The following is a 25,753-nucleotide window of genomic DNA, read 5'->3' on the forward strand; positions in this document are numbered from 1 at the left end:
GGTTTGCGAAGTAGCGGTGGCACCTCGATTAGTGTATCCCACCCTGTTAGGATGGAATTGGGCGGGATTAGCCCACCTGTTGCGACATTGGGGCGAGACCCAAGAGATACAGAAAGGACAGTTACCAAGTAGGTCCAGCTTAGCGGCCCACAGGGAGGAGGTGGAAAGGCTGAGGCCCGAGACTGACCCCGGACGGACGGACCCCCTGGATACCCTGCGCCTAGACCTGGATGAGGGAGATTTTACCACCCTTCAACACAAGGACCCAACATTACAACATGCATGGACACAGGTATGGGGTGAAGGTGTGGTATGGCAAGGGGGGGCCGGAGGCCTACCCCAGGGCCCGTGATTTGAAGTACAAGACGATCATCTGTACCGAGTAGCGCTGGGAGAATGGGAAGGAAAAGAGAGATACCAACTGTTGGTACCACACCCCTACCGATGGAAGGTGATGGAATTGGCCCACGACCACACCTGGGCGGGACATTTGGGGGCTGAAAAGATCCAACAGAAGGTGCTACAGCGGTTCTACTGGACAGGAGTCTATCAGGAAATTAAGGACTTCTTTGCATCCTGTGCCCCATGCCAAACACTTACTCGACACGGGTAGTGCCAGCTCCGCTTATACCCCTCCTGATCATGGGGACCCCGTTCAAACACGTGACACTAGATCTAGTGGGACCCCTGGAGAAATCAAGCTGGGGACACACACATATATTAGTCATCGTGGATTATGTGACCCGGTACCCCGAGGCTATCCCGTTATGGAAGACGACTGCCCAAGCAATCGCAGAAGAATTGGTAAAGGTATTCTCCTGGGTGGGATTGCCCAAGGAGCTACTGACGGACCAGGGGCCAAACTTAACCTCGAAAGTGATGTCAGAGTTATGCAGAATCCTCCAGATTTGGAAAATCCGGACCTCCGTATACCACCCCCAGACCGATGGCCTGGTCGAATGCTTTAATCGAACATTGAAAGGTCAGTTCATACAGGACGACCCCCAAGGCTGGGATATGCTCCTGCAGGCCCTGATGTTTGCAGTCCGAGAAGTGCCGCAAAGTTCCCTCGGGTATTCCCCCTTTGAACTGTTGTACCGGAGGCGATCCCGGGGGATTTTAGATCTGATGAAGGAGGGATGGGAAACCCAGGTATCCCCCACCCTCGGGGCAGCACAGTATGTAGAGAAGCTACACCAGAACCTAGGTTCCCTAGCAAGGTGGGCACGAGACAATCTCCAAAAGGCCCAGGTGGGGGAACGGGCCTGGTACGATCAAGGGGCCCGAGTTCTGACGTTCGCACCCGGCGACCAGGTCCTGTTGTTACTCCTAGTGGGGGAATCAAAGCTAATGGCCCAGTGGCAAGGTCCCTTTAGGGTGACGCGAAAGGTAGGACCCGTAGAATATGAGATATTGCTAAATGGGGCCTGCAAAGAGACTCAGATATATCACGTAAACCTACTGAAAAAGTGGAACCCATGGGATGCCCTCTTGATTGAACCCTGAATGGCCGACATAGAATTTGGACCGTGGGAAGACCCCGAGGTAGGGCTGGAGGGAGCCCAAATCGGGGAAGGGTTGTCCAAAGCCCAGAAAAGACAGCTAGGGCAAGTTCTGCAATGGTTCCAGCAAGTGCTGACCAGTCAACCTGGGCAGACTATAATGATCCATCACGACATCGTGACAGAGCCAGGGAAAATAATACGGGACAATCTATGGTCCCTCCCCCGTAAGTTCTGGGATATGGTGAAGCAGGAGCTGAGGGCAATGCAGGAGTGCAGGGTGATAGAGGAGTCCCATAGCAAATGGCGATGCCTGATAGTTCTGGTACTGAAGGCGGACAGGTCGAGGAGGTTTTGTATAGACTTTCAGAAGGTCAACGCCATCTCCCGGTTTGATGCATACCCCATGCCGTGCATAGACGAACTACTGAGCCAGTTGGGATGGGCCAGGTACCTATTGACCATAGACCTGACAAAAGTATACTGGCAAATCCCACTATCCCTGGAGGCCCAGGCAAAAATGGCCTTCGCTACTCCATTTGGGCTCTACCAGTTTACCAAAATGCCATTTGGGTTGCATGGGGCGGCCGCTACATTCCAGATACTGATGAACCGCGTATCGGGGGAACATCAAGACTACGCTGCGGCCCACATAGACAATATTGTTACCTTCAGCGGGACTTGGGACCAACATCTTAGACATGTGACGGCAGTGCTGGAAGCGTTGCAGCAGGCCGGCCTGACAGCCAACCCCAGAAAGTGCCAGTTTGGGAAGTTGGAAGTGTCCTACCTGGGGTATACAGTGGGGCAAGGACAACTTAAACCCCTAATTGACAAGGTACAGGCCGTACGGGACTACCCCATTCCCACGACAAAAAGTCAGGTGAGACAATTTTTAGGGTTAGCCGGCTATTATCGGAGGTTCGTGGTGAATTTCTCCTCATTAGCTGCTCCCCTCACCAACCTCACACGCAAGGGGCAACCCCAAAGGGTGAGGTGGACGGAACAATGTGATGAGACCTTTAAAAGACTAAAACAGAGGCTAATGAGCGCCCCGGTGCTATCCCAACCCGACTTTAAGAAACCCTTTATCGTGCAGACCAATGCCTCTGAGACAGGATTAGGGGCCATACTAGCCCAGGAAGAAGGCGGAGAAGAGCACCCTATATTATACTTGAGCTGAAAACTCTTCCCCAGGAAGAAAGGATATGTGACAATGGAGAAAGTAGCCCTATCCCTAAAATGGGTCATTGATGTGCTGCGATATTTCCTCCTAGGTGACAAGTTTACCCTGGTGACGGACCACGCACCCCACAATGGATCCGCAATATGAAGGATGCGAACCCTAGAATATTAAGTTGGTACCTGAGTTTGCAACCATACCAGTTTGAAATAAAACACCGACCTGGCACCGCTAATGTGAATGCTGACAGTCTGTCCCAGATACCCGAACTGGAGATCAGAGGGGTGGCAAGTATAGGGGGGAGTCTCCATCGGGGGAGGTGTGTGATGGGGCGGCGTCCGGCACGGCTGCACCCCGTACTCCCACTAGTCCCGGACCCTGGGAGGAGGAATGCGCCCCGGGGCTGGACGGTGCCAGCGAAGGTGCATCCAAGCCTCCCGGCCGAGAGGCATCTGGGAAGAATGGCCGGGGGAGCGCCGGCTCTAGCCGGTGCCAGCGGATGACATCACCCCACAAGGGGCAGGGGCACGATGCCCAGGGGATGCCGGTCAGGGGCGGAGCATGGACGCGGCGGAGCATGGACGCGGCGGCGGGAGATTCAAAAGGGGGCCAGGAAGGCTCCCAGGGAACAGAGAGAGGACATGAGGTCGTGGCCGGGGAAAGGAGCAAACCCGGTAAGGACGGCCCTGTCCCAGTGGACAGGGACTAGACGAGACATCAGGGGGAAGAAGCAGCCCAGGGTGGGGCTGCGGAACCCGAGAGCGGAGGGTTTGGGGCGACGACCCACTCCACTGAGCGAGGACATACAACCTCGCCTTAGGGCCCTGGGCTGGGGTTCGGAGTGAATACAAATAAGGAGGAGTTGATTCAGGATAACTCCTGACAAGGACAATGCAGGGAACCACAGACCAATCAGCCTTACCTCAGTCCCTGGAAAAATCATGGAGGGGATCCTCAAGGAATCCATTTGGAAGTACTTGGAAGAGGGGAAAGTGGATTCACGAAGGGGAAGTCATGCTTGACCAATCTGATTAGCTTCTATGATGAGGTAAATGGCTCTGTGGATATGGGAAAGTCAGTGGATGTGATATACCTTGACTTTAGCAAAGCTTTTGATACTGTCTCTCCTACAATATTCTTGCCAGCAAGATAAGGGAGTAGGAATTGGATAAATGGACTGTAAAATGGATAAAAATCTGGCTAGACTGTCGGGCCCAACGGGTAGTGATCAACAGCTCAGTGTCAGGTTGGTGGTCAGTTTCTAGTGAAGTGCTCCAAGGATCTGTTCTAGGACCGGTTTTGTTCAACATCTTTATTAATGACTTCGATGAGGGGATGGATTGCACACTAAGATAGGGAGAGAAGTAGATATGCTGGAGAGCAGGGATAGGGTCCAGAGTGACCTAGACAGATGGGAGGATTGGGCCAAAAGAAATCTAATGAGGTTCAACAAGGACAAGTGTAGAGTCCTGCACTTGGGATGGAAGAATTCCAAGCATTGTTACATGCTGGGGACCGACTGGCTAAGTAGCAGTTTTGCAGAAAAGGACCTGGGGATTACAGAGGATGAGAAGCTGGATATGAGTCAACAGTGTGCCCTTGTAGCCAAGAAGGCTAATAACATATTAGGTTGCATTAAGAGGAGCATTGCCAGTAGATCTAGATAAGTGATTATTTCTCTTTATTCAGCTTGTGTGAGGCCACATCTGGAGTACTGTGTCCAGTTCTGGGGCCTCCACTATAGGAAGGATGTGGACACATTGGAGAGGGTCCAGCTGGAGCACATGACCTATGAGGAGAGACTGAGGGATCTGGGTTTGTTTAGTCTGCAGAAGCGAAGAGTGAGGGGGGATGTGGTAAATGGTCCCTTGCCTAAAACCCTGCTCCCCAGCCCGCAGCCTCAGCACCAGCATGGGGGGTCAAAGGGAAGTCCCACTGTCCACACTGCTGTCCCCCTTGGGAGCATAGGCAGAGTCTGGCAGCGCAGCCTCTGCTCCTGCTGCAGGAGCCACATCCCCCGCCTCAGCATCACCGGCTACCCAGCGTGGCCCCCTCCAGCTGGCCTGCACAGCCCTTCCCCACTTCCCACTCCTAGGCTGGGCATGGGGAATGCTGATGGGAGGCCTGCACAGCTGCGTCCAGGATGTCCACTCACACCTAGTCCTAGGCCACGCCCCCACTCCACTCCTGGGCCTCTCTCCCCACTCCTTGCCCCAGGCAACACTGGGTAAGTCTTCTAGTATATCATAAAATAATATTTTTCCTTTGGGAAACCAAACATGTTCATCTAGAATTCAGGTGGGATATTCAATGTGGGCCCCAAATCAGTCATCATTATTCACCTGAGTAGCACCTAGCTCTCTGAGCAGCTCACATTTTCTATGTGGCTTCTCAGGCGTATGTGCCAATTATATGTATTAAATAAAGCAGAGTATTTATAAATGCTTTATTTTTTTCTAGTGCTCCTTTTGTTTTAATCTTTTTGGCATGCATTATCTAAGGAGTGTTGTTTGCACTGAGAAATCTATTACAATGTACACCAGATTTAAAATCTTTAGAGAATAGATTGCACAAGTATCTGAACTTATGAAGAGTTAATTATAAATGGAATTCAGTGTTTAGCTCTTTTGACTAGAACAAAATAATCACTCTTATTTATGCAAAGCCCCTTTTCAGTAATCAATCCCTATTCAGTGAAGCATTTAAGCATACACTTAATCTTCAGCATGTGCTTAAGAGCCTTTGAACAGGGATCTAGAAAACAGAATTTCAGTATCACCTGCCATAGAATTCTGACAGAACTTTTTCTCTCTTCCTATTTTAACATTACATACCCCAACTTTTGAAAGATCCCAAGATTCTAAGCTATGGAACAGCAGAATAGAATGACAGAATACTTGCTCTTCATTGGCATGGCATTTTATTTTGTGCACTGCCAACAAACACTGAAGGCTGTGGGTAGGATTTAATATTATGAAAAATGGCAGGTAATGGCAGGCCCCATAATTCAGAAGAGGAGGCATAAGGACACCTTTAAAATCATTTAATAAAATATCATTCAAAGAGCATTTCTACATTTCGTATCATTTCTAAGAGTATTAAAGAATTGCCTCTCTTCCCAACCATTGTGATGTTCCAATCAAGACAATGTTAGAGACAGGGGATGGAAAGAAAAAATGGCTTTTGCAAAGGCTGTTTATTGCTTTAATTATTGTTTAAAAGCATTTTAAAGAGCAGTTTCTCCCTCTCCCCCGGCACCAACAAAAACAGCATTTCAGGGGAAAACTGTTCCCTAGAAGGCTTTTAAAATAATTGTTCTAAGAAATATAGTAACATCAAAAAGTGAAACTTTGCAGCTATAGTAACTCCAGGCAGTGACAAGTAGCTGTCCCTAACAATTTGGCTGGGCTTATATTTCTATTCTTTAAATTACAAACATTGTTCACATAAACAAGACAGCTTTAAAAAAAAATACAACTGCCATCTTCTCTGCATCTGCATATCTCCCCTTATCTTATACCAGCCAGTTCATTCTAATCTATTGAAGTCCAAAGGCATCAGATGAGCAGATTTTCTGTTTAGGTACCAGCTACACTAACACAATGACATGAGAGAAGGAGACAATCTGAAGTTGTTCTGTTCTTCCACAGGTCTGTTCTCAATAATCACTGGAGCTATAAACGAGTTTTCTTTCATAACCTTGAGTGTGTGTGTCTTCTCTGACCCTCAGGAGATGTCTCAACATTTTATCATAAATCAAGGGCATCACATGAAATTGGGTTAATGTGCAGCACTGAAGGCTGAAAAAAATGTTAGAGACAGAACTAAACTGATTTATACAGATAATGTTATGTTCACCATCAGCCCAGTTATCATACCTGTCAGTAGGCTGATCCATGGTTTTCTTTGATTGTTTCCCCCAATACATTTCCTTTAGCCTCCCTCCTTCTTTAATTGTTTCCCCCAATACATTTCCTTCAGCCTCCCTCCTTCTTTATTACATTGTAGTTTCACCTTAGGAAGCTCTATGTTGGCGGGGGTTGGTTTGTTTGTTTGCAAGAACAACTTCTTTCAGTCACTCAGTTCTATTACTCATGACAACTCAATTCCACATAGGATTCTAAATGTTCTTACTTGGATGTCAATTAAAATTGTGCTGACATGCTCACATTTGAAAATCACATAAAGGACTGTTAGTTTGCCCTCTTCCTTCTGCATTGAAAATGATTAAGTAAAAAGTAAATGAAACCAATTTCTTTATCTGCTGGAGTGCAAAACATTCTTAGCCATCTGTGGACCACATTAAGTCAACTTTTTCAAATGTAGTTAGCTGAACTATTAAGCTCAGGGGGAAAGGAATCCTTTAAATTGTCTATGACATAACCATCGTACAATCCCAGAAATTCACCTCTTTATAGTGCAGCAGCGCAAGGCCTGTATACAACTCAAATTCTTCTAAAGCCCTCAATATAGAACTTAAGTGGAGTTTAGATGCTGAACAGACTTTGGGCTTGCCCGTAAACATTTCATCCCTGGAAAATATTAAAGCCAAGATATAAGCTGCAGCAATTTTGAGTGCTGGCAAAAAATAGTGAACTGAGAGTGGTCCCCATAGCAATGGACATTAATATACATGAAAAATAGACATTGTAAATGTATCAGATTGAAAAGCAGAAAACTAGATTGAGACAATAGCCACTGGAGCAGTCAAGAAAACCACTTTCAATAAGAGAAGTTTAAATTTCAACAGTTCTCCAACTTAATTTTTGGAAGCCTATAGAGAACATCAAATATTCATTACAGTGGGGAGTTGTCCATATGGCAATTCCCACCGGCATTTCCTGCGTCCTTCAGTGTCTTGGGGACAGGGAGAAGGGCCAGCATAGATGGAGGAAAGAGACTTCAAGATTACAAGTGTCTCAGAGGATTTTGAACTGAAGTAACCTACAAACTATCTCCAACCCAAATCCAATGCATTTAATTTCTTATTGTGCCTCTGGTAAGAATAATATCACTCTCCTGGAGATTAGAATTAGCCTATTCAGAAAATTCAAACTCTGTATTGCAAAAAGTCCTAAAAGGGTTCAGAATGGCTGGAGGTAGTGCTTGGCTACAGCAGTTACAGCAGTTTCTCCTCCATAGATCCTCTTTTTATTACTCTGAAGAAAAAAAAACACTTTCCTTTAGACCATCATTTTAGATAAAATTCTGCCATCTCTTATTGTACTAAACTTGTGATGCTCACCAATTATAAGAACCTTCCCTAAATCAGTTTAAGTATTTATCTATTAATTTGTATGTGGAAATATCAATCATGGTTTCTATAATATTCAAAATACAAAGGAAAAAGACTTTACAGAAGTACAACAAAAAGGTAAGGGAAACATCCTAGTGTTTCCAGAGTCCAGCACATGGAATTAAATATCCAAAAATGGTATCCTTTAAAAGCCATAGCACAATATTGTGAACAGGGGAACCAAGGCATCTTTGGCTGGGAGCAGCTGGACAGCCCACACAGGATAAGGGACCCTCTAAAAGTAGGGAGGCGAGCTCAGGGTGGTAGATTCAAGTCACACACTTCTCTGCCCACCCTGGGAGAGGTGAGACTGCCAACACAGGCTGCCCCAGGCTTGGAGCATTAGGAAATTTGTGCCCTTCTAATCCTGGGCTGCTCCAGGGGCTGGAAAAGTACCCATCATAGCAGATAATATAGAGTGACTCTCGATGTCCCTACTAGAAGCTTCTCTGGGATATCTTACGGGCCTTAGCACTTCTTGTAATCACTGCAGTCTGCACCATTGCAGATAACAGCCTTGTTCCCAATGCATACCTTCTGTCCCTAACCCCACCCATGGCACAACCTTAAACCAGGGGCCTCACGTAGGTCCTCAGAGTGATGTCCTCCTCAGTTCTTATATGGGGAGAAGTCTTTTGCTGCCAATACAAATAATTTAAGGCCTCTTTACTCCACTCCAGCCTCTTTTACCCCATACTAAAGGTGCTAGAAACTTAGCTCCTAGGTCCCGATTCACAATTCCTGTGCACTCTTGCAGGGTTCAATCCTGCAAACATCTGTCCATATAAGTATCTTTACCCAGGCTATTAGTCCTATGAAAGAAAAGGAGTGTAAAGTTACTTACATTTGCCCTGATTCAGCAAGTTCCTTAAATGCATGGTAAAGTGTAATGGCTGAATAACCCCGTTGTTTTCAGGGGAACTACTCCCATGCTTTAAGTTAAGCATGTAGATAAATACCTTGCTGATCTGGAGCCAAAGGTAAGTAATTGCAGGATCAAGACCTTATACACTTACACCTGCATGGGAAGGGGATCTAGCGATACAAATTGTATAGTGATCTGGCTTAAACGTTTTAAAAATCTTTTCCAATATAATATACACCTAGAATCCCTAAGTTTTTTTTGATTAATTGGCTTATCAAAAAGACTTTTGCAGGGTTTTTTTAAAAGAGGCAGAGCAAGGGGATTGGATAGTAGAACTATTTAGGCCTTTTTTTTTTAAATAGTCCATGGGAGAGAGCTCTGAAGGAAGAAGCTCTGTGAGGATCCCCTCATTAAATCATTCTGTTGGCTGTATGTGGAGGGATTTCCCCTTTCTGAGCCACACTAACAGGAACTTCCAGGTCACAGAAACTCTTCTCATTCCAAGGGAAAGGGTTCCATGGAAAAGATAATATGCCTCAGGCTGCATTATTTTACTTATGCTCTGCAAGAGGAGGAAGGTGTCGGGGTGGGGGGTAGGAGATGTGCACTTTCCCTGCTCTTTCTTTCTGTCCACTCCCTTCTTCACTGGCTTGTCCAATTCCCAGTGAGACTCCTTGCATGGACTCCACACAGTGATTTCCCCACTCTATTGAGATCTGTGAGGCATTAGCTAAAACTGGCTACAGTTCGAAATATATATTTCAATAAACGATACAATTGAAATCAGGCCCACAAATGGAGGGGCGGGTAGAGGAGGTAACTGACAGATGACTTGGCAATTCAAATGGGTCCGGGGCTCCAGGCTGCTGCCCAGCCCCCATTTAGAACACTTCAGGTGGTGCTAAGGTTTGGTGGGGTTGTCACAGTTTAAGCTGCTGCCAACTCCCTCCCTTCCACCTGGGGCCCCACCCCTTCTGGGAGAACAGAGCTGCCCCCACACTTTGCTCAGGGGACCAGCAATTCTGTCACCTCCCCTGATTGAAATGCCAATGCATAAAAATTACATATTTACAAAATATTGATATATTGGCCTTAATTTCCATTTCTTTCATGCCCAAACTCTCAAATATATATGGAATTGTTACATAAAGGCTTGACAAATCATACTGTACTTTGGTTTTAATTTACTTTACTGACCTCACCTACTGTATAGAAAAAAGTTAGCATTTAAAGTAAAAAACAAAACCCATCTGCATGGTTTCACTTTCCATTCAGGGCAAAAAAACTAATACCTGCTAACATACACTAAATAATCTTTTGTTCTTGTTTCACATAGTCTGTGAATGATTTCAAATACATATAAGGTAATTTATCAGAATATCAATTTAGATGCAACCTACTGATCTATTGCACATTAGAGGCCTTAGTATCTCATCCCTTTTCTTCTTCTCTTGCAATTATTCCTTCCTCTACTCTTCCCTACCTTTCCCTTCTAAAGATTGTGTCGCCTTAGCTATTTGGATTGTAAACATTATTTGGTAATCTTTGAGACTTCCATGTGATCATTAGCTCATAGTACCTGTGATGCTGCCCTCATTCTCACCTTATGAACTGAAAAGTCTTTTAAACTGAAGTTGTCCTTCCAAAATACCATTTAATAACAAAAGCATGAAAACCAAAATACAGAATTAGCAAAGACATGTTGTGTGAGAAAAAACATATCTAATAAAAAACTCTTAGAATCATTGTGTCAATGTGTAACTGATAACGATTTTAGTATTATGCATTCTCATTTTGCTATTTCCCAGGAATCATTTGAGACTGAAAGTTGAAGGAACATTTTGCCAACTTTTTAAATATGAATGAACTGTAGCTATTATATCAGGATGGGATACATTATTTGCTGGGTAAAACCATAGTTTAATGTACTTGTAGGACAAAAATTGACCCAGTCAAAAACCACAAAAATAGCTCCATAAGAAATGTTGAAATTTCAAAACAGATTCAAAATGGACCCATATGAGTAAGCAAAAATGATCCACAACTCTGAAAATACAATTTTGATAAATGTTGATTATAATCTATTGCTATACATGTCATGGAATTTTTACAAAAAATGGGAAATCTTAAAGATGGCTACAATTTGTCCAAATTTTCTCACTCTTCCCCCCCTTTTTAAATGTTTTTGTTGAATCAGATAAACTTAGCACACAGAATTTCCACTGTAATCAGAATGTTCAAACTTGGCTGCTTAAAGTTAGAAATCTAAATAGGAGCAATAAGTGCTCAACACATCTGAAAAATAGACCCCAAGTATTTAGGTGTATAACCTGAAGTACTCTTCTGAATATTTCTGCATTAGTTTTTAACCATATATGAATTCAGGATTTTAAGGAAGTGGCATGCTGATAGGCTCAGAAACTAAAGTAATCTTTCCTAAGAAAGGACAGGGAAAGCAGAGGTAGAGGCTGTACAATCTTCCTCAGACTATCCCCAGGAGTCTCAGACTCATTCTGAGGAAGCCATTGCTAGTGGTGTGAGAGTTGAAGTTGAGTTTCCATGACCAATCATGGCCTACTAAGGCACTATGGAAAGATGACAATCAGTTGGTGAGGGCTCTTGATCATTAGGAAATAGAATGAACTCATTTCACCTGGATCACTAAACAATCTTTGATTGTTATGTATACTTATTGGCTGTGTCTACATTGGCAAGATTTTGCGCAAAAGCCTATCTACACTGGCCACGAGTTCTTGCGCAAGAACACTGACGTTCTAATGTAAGAAATCAGTGCTTCTTGTGCAAATACTCTGATGCTCCCTCTCAGGAATAATCTCTCTTGCGCAAGTGTTCTTGCACAAGAGGCCAGTGTTGACAGGCAGCCAAGATATTTTGCGCAAAGGCAGTCTAAATGGAAAAAAGTCCTAGTGGCCTCTTGGACGCTCCGTACCTGCAGGCAGCTCCAGACTTCCTGGTAACCCGAGACCCTTAAAGGCAGAAGCAGCCTGCAAAGGCCATGAGGCAGAAGCAGCTTTGCTGCCTCTGCCCAGAGCTCTGCCACGCGGCTCTGCTGATGTCCCCAACAGCCACCAGACAGTATGGCCGCTCTGGGGTGGGGAACAGCCACCCACACCCCCAGCGCAGGAGGCCCCAAGGGGCAGAAAACAGAGAGCCCCGTCCTGGTCCCCAGGGGACCTGGAGGTCCTCCTGGACCTGTGGGAGGAGGAGGAGGCCTTCCATGACAGCTGCTCCCATTGCCGCAATGTGGAGATCTTCGACCACATGGCCCAGGCGCACTCGCACCAAGGACATCCAGCCTGGACCCTCGAGCAGGTCCGGGCTAAGGTGAAAGAGCTGCGCCTGGGCTATGTCCGGGCCAGTGAGGGCCAGGGAGCGGGAGCTGACAGCTGCCCCCACTACCAGCAGCTCCACCGGATCCTGGGCCAGGCAGCACCACATGGCCTGTCCGTGCCCATGAATACCTGCAGTGCCCCTCCGTCACCAGGCACAGCGAGGCGGGGGAGGAAGACAAGCCAGCCATTGGGTCGGAGGATGAGGGCAGCACTGTGACCCTCCAGGCGGAGGCCCTCTCCAGCAGCCCCAATGTCTCCTGTGCATCCTCGGAGGCCGGGGAAGGATCCACCGGTGAGTGTTGCACTTTGCACTCACAAGGGCGGGGGGGAGTCAGGTGTTCGGAGTGGGGAGGAGGAGAGCACGTCACTCAGGCCGCGTGAGCTGCACACTGTATAGCATTAGCAGTATGCAGCATGTGCAACCACGTGAAGCCTGATGACCGAGTGGCACGTGGCCACGGCAGGCAGCTCCAGGGCACGCCTGTGACCATTCTGCTCACACACATCCGGCGGGACCAGCGGGGAAGGGTGGATGCCGGCTGGAACCAGCCAGGGCCCCAGGGGCTCAGGCCAGAGCCCACACCTATGCAAGGGTGCAGCACGCAGAACGGCACACTGTCCCATGCCTGGCTGTGAGGCACAGCCAGCTGCTCCTGGGAAAACTGCAGCATCACAGCCTGTGAGCGTGGCCCCCACTGAGCCCCTCGCCTGCTCCCGGTGCCTTGGCTGGCTCCCCGAGGGAAGTCCCCACTGTGGCCACACACGTCCCTGGGCTACCGTGTGTGAGGGCTAGTGGGAAGGGGACGGGGGAAGTGCTTGGGCTGGCCCTAGGCCCACCTGAGTTTACTCCCCAGTCACTCTCCTGGCTCCATCCAGAAGACATCCCATGTGATGGGGATCTGAGAGCCCAGACCACGTCTGCCAGATGTGCTCCCAGGCACTGTGTGGGGATTCATTTTGCTCCATGTCAAACACCATTGATTAGCCCAAAGCCTGACAGCCTTCCCCAGCAGGGAGTTCCACAGGTTAACACCACACAAGCGCCCTCCCACCCCCCCAAGGGGCCAGGACACAGACCGGTGGTTACAATACATGGAGGAGGACCCTACTCCAGGGGGGGCGGTCCTGAATGCAAACATACAACACAGGGGAAGGGGGGTAACCAAGTGGGCCCAAGGCACACTACTGTGGTGTCACCTGGGCTCAGGGGTGGAGGGCATGGGGTGTGGGGACAGTGGCTGGGTTGCCTGACTAACCCATCCTTTCTTCTGTTCCCTGCAATGGGACCAAGCAGGAGCAGAGGACCCTCCAGCCCTGTGGCAGCGGCAGCACCCCCAGCCGCCCAACCACCAAGCCGGTGGGTCCGGCAGTGGGACCAGCTTCTTTGGCGCCACGTGCAGGCCGTCAAACGGGTGGAGGCAGCCATCATGCACCGGGTGGAGGCAGGCCTGCAGTGGTGCCAGGAGGCCTGGGGCCCCTTCCGGGCCCAGTGTGTGCACATGGCAGATGCCATCTCCACCCTCACTGCGCACAGTGGTCATGCCATACATTATGGCATGGCATTGCCCCATGCACCCGTCATCCCTCCCATAGCAATGCCCGTGCCCCCTACTGCTCCTGCCCCTCCTTCTCCCACAATGCCCCCTCCTGCTCCTGCCCCTCCTGCCCACCTCCCCATTCTGCCTGCACCGACGTGGCCTGACCCCATGTGCAGGTCCACCTCCACAGAAGCAATTGCACGGGCCACCCTTCCCAGCAGTAGCTCCCCACTCCCAGTTAAGAGCCTCCTCCTCCTCCCAGCTGAGAGCCTCCTCTCCCTTCCACCCTACATCTCCCCCCTCCCCATTGTAAATAAAAAGTTCAAATGTTGTGTTCCAAAAAAACTGTGTTGGTTGATTATTGGGAGGTAAGGAGAGGGGAGGAGGGAAGGGTTGGGGATGGGAGGGAGATGTCAAGGGAGACAGAGGTGACCCTACTATGGGGCCTGAGAGAACATCTCCATTCGGGCCTCCCTGATGCGCACCCCATTGTGGTGCTCCTGGTGGATGGCAGCTGTGCGGGTCTGTTCGAAGGCCTGGCCCTCGCCTGCCATCCATGTCGGGAGGAAGGCCTCCCCCTCCGCTCCACGAGATTGTGGAGCACGCAGCACGCGGCCACTACCTCCGGGACATTCCTCTCACTCATCTCCAGATGGGTGAGTAAACACCGGAAGCGGGCTTTCAGACGCCTGAAGGCACACTCCACTTGGTTGCGGGCCTGGTTGAGACGGTCGTTGAACTGGGTCCGGTTGTGGTCCAGCCACACCGTGTAGGGCCACATTAGCCAGGGCAGCAGGGGGTAGGCCGCGTCCCCCACAACACATGTGGGCATGGGCACGTCCCCGACAGTAAATTCCCGCTGAGGGAAGTAAGTGCCCGCCTCCAGCCTGCCAAACAGGCCAGAGTTGCATAGGATGCGGGTGTCATGTGCCCCGTCAGACAAGCCCGCATAAATGTCCAGGAAGTGGCCACGGTGGTCCACGAGGGCCTGGAGTACAATTGAGAAATACCCCTTTCTGTTTATAGAATGGGCCGCTCGATGCTCTGGGGCACGGAAGGGGATGTGGGTTGCATCCAGGGCTCCCCTGCAGTTGGGGAACCCGAGGGCAGCAAAGCTGGCCACCGTAGCCTCCACGTCATCCAAGAGGATGACTCTCTGGAGCAGGACATCATTGATGGCATGGACAACCTGCAGAAGGGTGCAGAGAAACACAGGGGGACACATCACATAAGGCAGGGTTAGTGCGTGCTCCCCACCCTCTGTCCTCACACACACACACACACGCACCAGGGCCCCCTCGCCCCACGGGCCCCACCCCACCAGAAAGCCTATGCAAGAAAGGGACGGACCAAACCTCTGGGTGACCCAGCCTGGAGTCTTGCCTGCCCCTAAGCATGGAGTGCAGCACCCTCCCCCCACCACTTCCCCTGGGAATTACCTGCATGACGATGGCACCGATGGTCGATCTGCCCACCCCGAACTGGTGTGCCACCAATCGGTAGCTGTCCGGGGTGGCCAGCTTCCATAGTGCGATGGCGACCCTCTTCTTGACTGGGATGGGTGCCTGCAGCCAGATGGTGGTTCTCTGGAGTGCAGGGGCGAGCCAGGCACACAGCTCCAGGAATGTCTGCTTTTGCATGCGAAAGTTCCGGAGCCATTGTTGATCATCCCATAGCCCCAGGACCACCTGGATCCACCAGTCAATACTAGTGTCCAGTCTCCACAAGGACCTCTGCACGGTGGGGTGGGGATGGCACAGGGACGCCATGGCCTCCCTGGTGAGGGAGTCCAGAGCGACCTGCACCTTGAGGTCCTGGATGAGGAGTGCAGCAGCCTGGAGCAGCAGCTGCAGCCACTCCAAAATGGCCAGAAGGGGCCAGAGCAGGCACAAGGCCACCCCTGGCTCCATGGCACAAGAGATAAAAAATCAGCCAAAGGCACTGAATGGCACAAGGCAGCGGTGTCCAAAGGCAGAGGGCAACCACAAATAGAACTACTATGGCTGTCAGTCCCTGCAAAAGGTCCTATAGCACTCAGCAGGAGAGAAACGGCTGTCCGGGGAGATCCCTTTAAGCACGTATCTCAAAGGAGCTCCAGCCCCCACCCCCGGGAAGGGCTGGTGCCCTTTTGCCCTCTTCAAAATGGTTCCGGGCTTCTGCTTTTATGCAAAAGCGTCCCGCCAATGTAGATGCGCTTTTATGCAAAAGCGCATAGTTCTAACGATGAGTCCCAGACCAACATAGATGCTCTCTTGTGCAAATACTTTTAATGCAAAAACTCTTGTGTTAAATGTGTTTGTGCAAAATCATGCCAGTGTAGATGTAGCCTACGTGATTATTATAACATTGCAACAATATTTGTAACCCTTCTGCCAGGTAGTGCTGGCAGCAGCTGTGGCTGGGTTCAATATCTAGGGGGTTCCTTTTCATGCATCCCACACAGAACCGGCTTGAGCCTGCACCCATGAACTTGGGAAATTCACACACACCCGTGGGTGCCTCTGAGAAACAATGCTTCCCCACTCACAAGCACAGAGGCTATGTCTACACTATGAGTTTTGCCGGAAGAGGCAATGCAAGTGAAGCGTGGATTAGCATTTTCTCGTGCTTCATTTGCATACTCTCTACCAATCTGTTTTTGCGCTAGGGGTTTTTGTGCAAAAACAAGCAGTGTGAACATTTCCTTTTTGCACAAAAAACCCTTTTTGCGCAAGATCGGTATACCTCCTTTTTTGAGGCACAAAGATCTTGTGCAAAAAGTAAGTTTTGAGCAAAAAGGAAATGTCCATACTGCTTGTTTTTGTGCAAAAATGGGTTGGAAGAGAGTATGCAAATGAAGCACGAGAAAATGCTAATCCATGTTTCATTTGCATTGCCACTTCCGGAAAAACCTGTAGTATAGACGAAGCCAGAGTCTAAGTGTAGAAAAAAAACTTTTAATGGAAGAGGGAGAGAAGAAATGTGGCATTAACTTGGGAAAGCACCACTAGTCCAGCAATGAGTTTCAGTGATCCTAAGAGGCAAAGGACATTGCTCAATCCACTTGAGCTGGGACATTTACTCGTGATTTGATTATGAACTGTTCGTGGTATTTTCCCAAGTTAATGACTTGTCACTTCTCTCCCTTTTTCATTAAAAGTTTTTTTCCTACACGCGGGCTTTCTCTACACTGCAGCCTTTTTGGGCAAGAACAGTTTTGCGCAAGAGTTCTTGTGCAAAAGGTCTTGCGCAAAAGGTCGTCCACACTGCCATATGCTTTTGTGCAAGAGATGTGCTTTTGCGCAAGAGCATCCCTGGCAGGGTGGATGCTCTCTTGCACAAGAAAGCTCTGATGGTCATTTTAGCTATAGGGGTTTCTTACTCAAGAAACCTCTGTTGCCCGGCCACACTGCCTTCTTGCGCAAGAGCTCTTGCGCAAGAGAGCTTATTCCTCATGCAGAGAGGAATAACTTTTGTGCAAGAAGCCCTCTGTTCCAATGCCTTACTGTAAATTTACTTGCGCAGGAACGCACGTGCAGTGTAGATGCTCCACAAGTTTTTGCGCAAGAACGGCCATTCTTGCACAAGAAGCCTGCAGTGTAGACATAGCCTCAAACTGTGCTTGTAGGGAAGCATTGCCTCTCAGAGGTTCCTAGGGTGTGTGTGAATTTCCCAGGTAACTGGGTGAGGGTCAAGCTAGTTCTGTGTAGGATGGATGAAAAGGCTGCATTGGAAGCATTGATTCAGACCCTGCTTACCTATCTATACAATTTAGAAACTTTAGTGACTTTTTTTTTCTGTTTTTTTTTTCTTCTCAGAAAGGCTCAGGGTATGGATTTCATTTATACTGTGGCCCCTTTCCACAGCTCTGTCAGCATAATGAGACCTTAAAGTAGATGCCAATGCTGACAGCATGGTGGAAAGATGCCTTAATGTAAATGAGAATCAGGCCCCGAGAGGGGAACAAAGAAAGGGAATATACGCGACTGACAATAAATCAATCATCAGTTTAATCTTACTTACAAAACATTAACTGTAGCTCCAGTTACACGTGAATAATTTATCCACTAAAAGCTTCTGTAGAATGCCATCTTGTTGTTGCTGGCTGCTGGTTTCCTATTTTGGCCTTCCAGCCCATGCAGCTGTTCCTGTCACGCCTTAAGAAAAACTTTAATCTTCTCTAATCAAAATAATATACCTCTATTTTAAATGTCACTTAAAAAAAGTTCTGTATTTCTGTAGGTAAATTATACCAGGTTCACTACCGTGACTGTGTGATAATTCCAAAATATCCACAATATGAACAGCATGCACAAATAACATTTGGAGTTATGCAAGAAAATTTAAAATTAAGTCCTTTCTCAGAAGTGATTTAACAAAAATATTTTAAAAATTAATAGAAAGCCTCAAACATAGAATAAAATATTACATTCACATGTCAAATTTTACTTGTATATTTTAATACAGATCAATATTTTTCTTTTTTTTTAACCTTCATACAGATGGGACCTCCCTGGTCTGGTACTCTTGGGACTTGTGCAGTCCTGAATCATGGAGTTTGCCAGATCATGAGAGGTCAAGGATTCTCTCCCAGCTATCAGTTCTGTTCCTTGCTGCTGACCCCGCTGCTCTCAGCCCTGCTGGGGCTGTATTCCTGCCTGGAGCTGGGACTGCACTCTCCTCTGTGCTGGCCCCAGTCAGAGCTATGCTGCCAGAGAAAAGGGGCCAGAGATGCCTCTGGCTGCGCTCCTCACTGTATCTGCCCAGGTGGGGCTGTGCTCCCCACTGCCAGCCCAGCAAGGTCTGTTCTCACCATACCAGCCCAGCTGCTGCCAGGGCTGCGCTCCCCACCACCAGCCTCACTGGACCAGAGAATCCTGAATTTTAGAGGTTTAATCTATATCTCCCAAACATCTCCAAAGTTTGTTTGCAAACATTACCTAAAAAGTGATAGAAAATCACATATGTACAATTTTATTTGGATTAGCTTAGTTTTACCAAGTTTAGGGACCAGGTTTATGGAAACAGAAGGCTAGCTTGAATCCTAAATGTAGAAAAATTAACCTTTCTCCATCCCTAAATATGAAGAGAATAACCTTTCTGCATAATGCAATAATACAACTAGGCATAATGCAATAATACATCTGGGGTAGCACATATCACAACACAGTTAGGTATCATTTCCCAATCTCTATGTGGACCTCTTTCACATACAGGGGTCAGCCACCCCATAACAGAGCTGCTTTAATCAGGCACTGGCACCAGTTCCTATGGAAAGGGATTACCACAGGCACCAAAACCAATGGAGCACATTGGGTTAATGAGGTTGGAAAAGAGGATCCTGTCCCGTTAAGGCTTTGTCGATGTTGGCAAGTTTAGTTGAGGGGAAGAGCCTTTTTGTGATGAAATTTATGAGCATTCACACTGCAACTTGGCCGTCCAAGACTTCCAGTGCCACAAAGGACTTTTTTTCTCTTCTCCTCCCTATACTGTTGACAAACATGCAGTGTAGGCACCTCAAAGCATTTTGTTGCTGATTCTGGCCTCCAGAAAATGGTACACAATTCTCAATGAGCCACGCTGGTCATCATTTTCAATTCCGCAGCCCTGCATCCAGTTGACCAGCTTCTCACTTTTCTCCCTTGCAAGCCCCACAAAATTTAAATTCTATTTCCTGCAGGCTGGTTTTTCAGTGTGAGATCATTGGAGAAGACAGTGACTGTCTGGTTTCATCCACATGGTTGCTGAAGCATTTGATGCAATGGATTAGGTTCATCACATAGGACTGACCTTACAAATTATGGTCCCCTATGTAGCTTGAGCACTTGGACACCGCCCTCCCCCACAGTCTGGCTCAGCATGTAGTGGTCTCATGGATTTTTCCCCAGTGCCTATGCTTGGCTGTCACACCAAAAGCTCCCTGACTTGAACTGCCCTGGAGCTATTGGATTTGGTCAGTGAATGGAAAGAGTAGTCTGTTCAGTCCCAGCTAAGAGTGACCTGCAGGAACTGGAACACATATGAGCACATTTCTTGATCAGTGTGTGAAAAGGATACGGACAGGGCACGCTGCAGTGCAGAACAAAGATTAAAGAACTCGTAGAAGTACATCATAAGGCCCATGAAGCAAACCAGTGCTCCAGTGATTCATCAAAGACCTGCCATTTCTATAAGAAGCTGATGCTACCTTCGGCAGTGACCCTGCCTCCACCACTAAGAGCCCCATGGATACATTGGAAGACATGGAGTCAGTACACAGAGGACTTAACCCAGAGAATGAAATAGTAGTTGAAGAGGCTGAAGTAGACAAGGCTCCTCCCTCAGTCACCAAGTGTGTCTGGCCACCGGGAATTCTTCACAATTGCTGATGGACATAACCAGTCTAAGCAACCACTTTCTGGAGACCAGAAAGCATGGGAAGAAACACAGTGCAAGTGGCTGTAGATTGTGGGGCTGAGGGTATAGAAAAGTGGGAAGCTGGCTGTGTTTCTGTAAGCTACACATATCCCTTGATATGGCCGAGCAGGATGTTGATGCTCACCATGATCTCAAGGGATTCCTTCAAAGAGAGGCTATTGAAACTTGGTAGTGTAGAAAATAGTGGCTAGAATGCAGAGTTCCACCCAGAGAGGGGTGAAAACAGTGAAATGTTTCCCCCAAAGGGTGCACTTGAAAGAGACCAAAATAGGTCAAAAATGCAGCTTTCCCTGTAATCATGACAGAGCTTTGGGAAGGCAATCTTAAAAAACAAAAACATAAAATAAAGCTAACCACAATGACCTCGACAAGGGCACTGTTTCACAAATAGCTAGCTTTGCCGCTGATATTCCATTGTATGAGAGGCTAAGCAAGATTCCAGATGGGCTGGAGTGGTTACAGAATAACAGAATCCAAAGTGATTGGGGCATATTTAGGCTCAAAAGCTGATAAGTGCTTGTGCAGTTCTGGATAGGGAAATAAGATTAAAGAATAAATGTAGCTAAATATAAAGGCAATGGGAAGAAATAAAAGTCACAGATTACCAAATAGTGGCAGAGAAAATGAATAGGCAGTAATCATAGAAAATACACTACCATCAATCTGCTTAATATTTAAAAGCTGTAAAATAGGTTTAGGGGTGATTTACTGTAGCATGAAGTATAGGATTAAGTCAGTTTGTAAAGCAATATTAGAACCCTGTTTGCAACAATGGATTCATTTCTTAATACAAGAGGACAAATATTGTAGCTGAGATAAGAAAGGAGAAGTAGAGAGCCTCAAAATAATTCTGGGTTTGGGGATACATAAAATGAAGAAATATTAGCCACTCAGTGAATGCATATTAAACAATCAGAGATGAATGTCTGTTTCAATTCCTGTAGACTAGAGCAAGGGGGTGCGGATGCTTTTAGGAAATGTCCTTCAAGAACAGATGAGAGAGACACTCCCATCTCTCAAAGATGGAACGCTAGACAAGAGAGAAAAGTCTCTCTAATAATCCATTTTCAAGTTAAATATTAAAGCCCCTTTGCAATCATCCCAAAATGATGAAACAAAGTCCATGTTACTGTTTGTGACATGAAAGGAAACTGTCCTCAGATGTCACATGAAATGTCTCTTTGAACTCAGTCTCCAGGCAGGAGTTCAACAAGCAGAGATTATCAGTAACGTGATAGACTGGAGAGAAATAACCCTTCAGATGGAGATTGGGCTAAGCCTTTCTGACTCCACCTGTATACTAGTCCTGTCTGAAAGTAATAAATGTATCTTGATACGAGAGGTTTAGCCAATCACCATCTGTTCTTTAACCCAGCCTTTTTTTAGGAAAGGTTGTTGAGCAGGAGACAGGTCAGCTCAAGTAGCATCTAAAATCTTCCATTGTTTTCACCTCAATCCCTCAAGTTCCAGGCCTGGTTTTCTTCCACGGAAACAGTGTTTGACTTGGTGACTAATAATGTCCTCAGCGAGACTGTCCTTCTTGCTGATACACCAATTTTTTTAGTTGCTTTTGATACCATTTTTATACATTCTTATTGATACAACTACAAGACCTGATAGAGGTGATCACCATCAGCAGCTCTACACATTCCTTTCAGAGAGATCGTTGCTCAGGGTGTTGGCCGGCTGCTCGTCCCCTGTAGGGAATTACAAGTCTCGGTCTCATCACTCATCTTTTTCAATGTTCATGTGATGCCATTGGAGAAGATAGCACACAACAGCATCATCGGTATGCAGATGTCACTCAGCATCTCCTTTCCCTAATATCCAGAGAGAATAACTATCTTGCTCTTCCAGTATTGACCAGAAAGAGGAACATGAATGAAAAAAGTTGGCTTTGGTGCAGAAAAGATAGGAAGCAATCCTGATTAGAAGTGGGAACCTCTCCCATCCAGATGTGAGCATTATTTTGCTCATCCATATCTCCAGGTCTAATGTTAAATGCGTGGAGACCACTTCTGAGCCACTCAGTTGCAAGCTCTTCCTGTGTAATTCTCTATCCTTCCACCCCGTTTTATATAAATAAAACTGTATTTATTTTAGAAAGGAAAAATTGATGTAGGAATTGTCTTGCTAGGAGGCTGAGAAGAGACGGGTAGTAGAAACAATCTGTGGAAATGGTCAACATTACCTAGACTGTGGGATTCGTAGAGGTGGATAAGAGCTGTGAAAGTAGCAAGAGGAGTCTCTCCAAGGTGAGAGAGTAGCAAGTAGGATTGAGCAGCATACTAGTAGGATTATTTGGTTCACTGGGAATTACCAGAAAAAACCTTCAAAAATTGGTTAAAGTTGAACCAAAATCAACATTTTCCATGACTTTTGATTAATTGAAAAGGCCAGAATACAAAAAAATGTTTCAGTGAGTTTAACAAAAGCAAACAAAATGAAGGTCTATATTTACAAAATCAAGGAGGAGGTGATTCTGTCCTCTGGCACTTTCAAATTTCTAAACATTATGAACTCAAACTCAGGCCTTCCTCATCCCAAGTAAGTGTGCAGGCCACTGGAGCCAAGTTAAGTGGTATTCTGGGGAAAGTCTGTCCTTTCTTGAGGTTGTTCTGCTTTCAAAAAGTAATAGTAATAATTAAATATTCAATGAAGCAGAGGTGGTTTCTCTCTTCCCTCATACCATACATCAGCCAGATTTCCTTTTTCTATCCCTGTGCTAGTGAGATGTCAGCAGGATAATCCGTTACTCTTCATTCAATGGTCATTCAGCTGAAACTTACTTTCACTAATTTCTGAAGTGATTCAAGATGTAGGCTGAGTCTAGACTGCTTTTGCAGAAAAACTTGCCAGCTGTCTACACAGGCCACTTGAATTTGTGCAAGAACACTGACGATCTCATGTAAGATTGTCAGTGTTCTTGAGGAAATACTATGCTGCTCCCATTCGGGCAAATGCTTTTGTGCAAGAGGGCCAGTGTAGACAATACCATTTGCGGTATTGTTTTGCGCAAAAAAGCCCCGATCACGAAAATGGCGATTGGGGCTTTCTTGTACAAAACCGTGTCTAGATTGGCACGGATGCTTTTCCACAAAAAGTGCTTTTGCAGAAAAGCATCCGTGCCAATCTAGATGCTCTTTTCCACAAATGCTTTTAACGGAAAAACGTTTCCGTTAAAAGCATTTGCGGAAAATCATGCCAGTCTAGACATAGCCGTAGTGTTCATCATTCTAAATCTAATGTAATGTCTGACTGTTTCAAGAAGTTCCTGCTCGTCAATACAGGTGAACTAGGCGGTCACCTGGTCGCCAAGATAAACAGCCATTGAGGGCTTTGGAGGCGGGGGCGCCGACTGTGCATTTTGCCTAGGACGCCAGTTGCTGGCAGCTTGTCTAGGGCCGCTCCTGATATCAATGGCATGATGAACACACCCGGGGTCAACTTGAAGGGGATTTCTTTGATTCACCTGTCACAATGATGATGATACATCCTTTCAAAAATCTGGAAAGTTCCTGGTATAACACATTGGCTCTCCTTCCATTTCTAGACTCCTGGAAATGGACAGAGAACTACTTCCTTTTACTGTCAAAACAAAATGGCTTACTTTCTCTTTCTGATGTTTTGATGTAACATTGCTAGAGGCTTTTAGAGGAGAAATTAAACAGCAGAGAGTTTGACGATGCTTTATGTGAGGAATGCTACTGCAGCATTATTCATAAGAATGGTCCAGATCAAAGACTTTTTTAAAAACAAGGCTATTTTCTTGTAGAACAAGAGGGTTCAGAAAAGGTAAAAGGACTTTTTAAACCACTACTGCTTAAAATCAAAAGATGTTAACCATATTTCATTGATTTTCAAAAGGTTGACATTGAATATATCACTTTTACAGATTAATTTAATTTATGTTGAGATGCGTGCATAATACTAAGCAAAAAATACCTTTATCTCAACAAGCTTATGCTTAGCATTAGAAAAGGAGGCATGTTACTGTCAGATAAAGTTCCTTTTGGAACCAAAATTTGATACTATTATAAAACTCATAATAGCAATAGCAGATTATTGACAAAGGAGGATTAGTTGACTTAAAAAACAGCATGGTTTGTATTGCAAACTAACGCAGACTTTAAGAACATAAAGGAATGAACACAAACATATTATCGAACAGGAATGTAGCATGATATGTCCAAGTTTTCCCAAGGTGTCTTCTGAACCTTGTTCCCACTCTGCACCTAAAGAAGCATAGCACTTTTCTAAAAGCCCACTGAGGTGAGGTGCAATCTCAATGAGATCTAGATCAGGGCTGGACAGAAAATGGTTCTCTTAGCTCAAAGTTTGAGATGAATATTTTTACTATTTTGAAATGGGATAAAAATAAAAATCCTTTGATTTTGTGATCTCATTTTTTTTCAGATTGGGTCAATTGAAATATTTCATTTCATTTTAGGTTTCAAACAAACATTTCCCCATAAAAAAACCTGTGAAGTTTTAAAACAATTGCAATTCAAAATGAAGGGTTTTTTAAAAAATAATGTTTTAATGAGGTGCATTCACTTTAAAAAACTTTTTAAAGTGTTTTGTCAGAAAATTCCCAATCAATTCTAATCTGGATCAAGCCTATGAAGGACAAGGCATCTGTCTTTCTCAAGTGTTCTGTTATCAAACAATTAGATGTTTCTTTACACCTGTCTTGATTCAGGTTTGTGCCTGGCTACATTTTTGAGCAAATGGCCTGGTAGCACTTTATAGACTAACAAAACATGTAGATGGTATCATGAGCTTTCGTGGGCACAGCCTACTTCTTCAGACATTTAAGTGTTTTTGTAACCTCAGTGCTAAAAATGATTAGAAGCTGCCTTTCAAATGTTTAACTATCCAGCTCAATTATTTCATTTCAAACATCACATTGTATCAGGTTTTAGTCCATTTTGTTTTGTTTTGTTTTGTTTGTTAAAACTCTTCTTTTCCCAAGATGTGCAGGTCTTAAGGGAATCCATAAGCAGGTAAGGGCTAACTATACAATTCAGACATGAGTAAGCACAAGTACAATTTTTTTTTTATTCAGGATCATTCTTAATTTGGTAAAGTGGCTTTATCATGATTTACTTCAATGTGAACCCAGTTCAATATAATGTCACAATACTTTAAAGTAAGGTAATAGCTAAAATTTCAATAACATACCCATGATTCCAGACTAGATAATCAAATCAGTGATGATTTCATGCAGTTTTGTTGTTTTTTTAGCCTCAAATAAAAGGCACTATGTTTGCTAAAATATTGTTTCTGCAACCTGCAACTCAATAGATATCCAGATATTCAAAATAAATTTAAATAGGCAGGCACATCGGCATTACCAGGGCCCTTTATTCTGTGGACAAACTTATTGTTGTATGTTATTTACCACAACACATTCAACATTCAAGCAACAGTGGATACTAAAAGGTATATTGTCACCACAGGGATTGTGTTCTCTAATGAATGTTTCACTGCAATGATTTTTATGTAGTTTTTTTATTGATTTTTTTCCTTAAAAAAAAAAGACTTTTAAAAGAAAGTTGTTGCACATTACATACTATGGGTATGTCTACACTACCCCGCTAGTTCGAACTAGTGGGGT

This window comes from Pelodiscus sinensis, chromosome 6 (assembly GCF_049634645.1).
Source record: "Pelodiscus sinensis isolate JC-2024 chromosome 6, ASM4963464v1, whole genome shotgun sequence".
Taxonomy (NCBI): Eukaryota; Metazoa; Chordata; order Testudines; family Trionychidae; genus Pelodiscus; species Pelodiscus sinensis.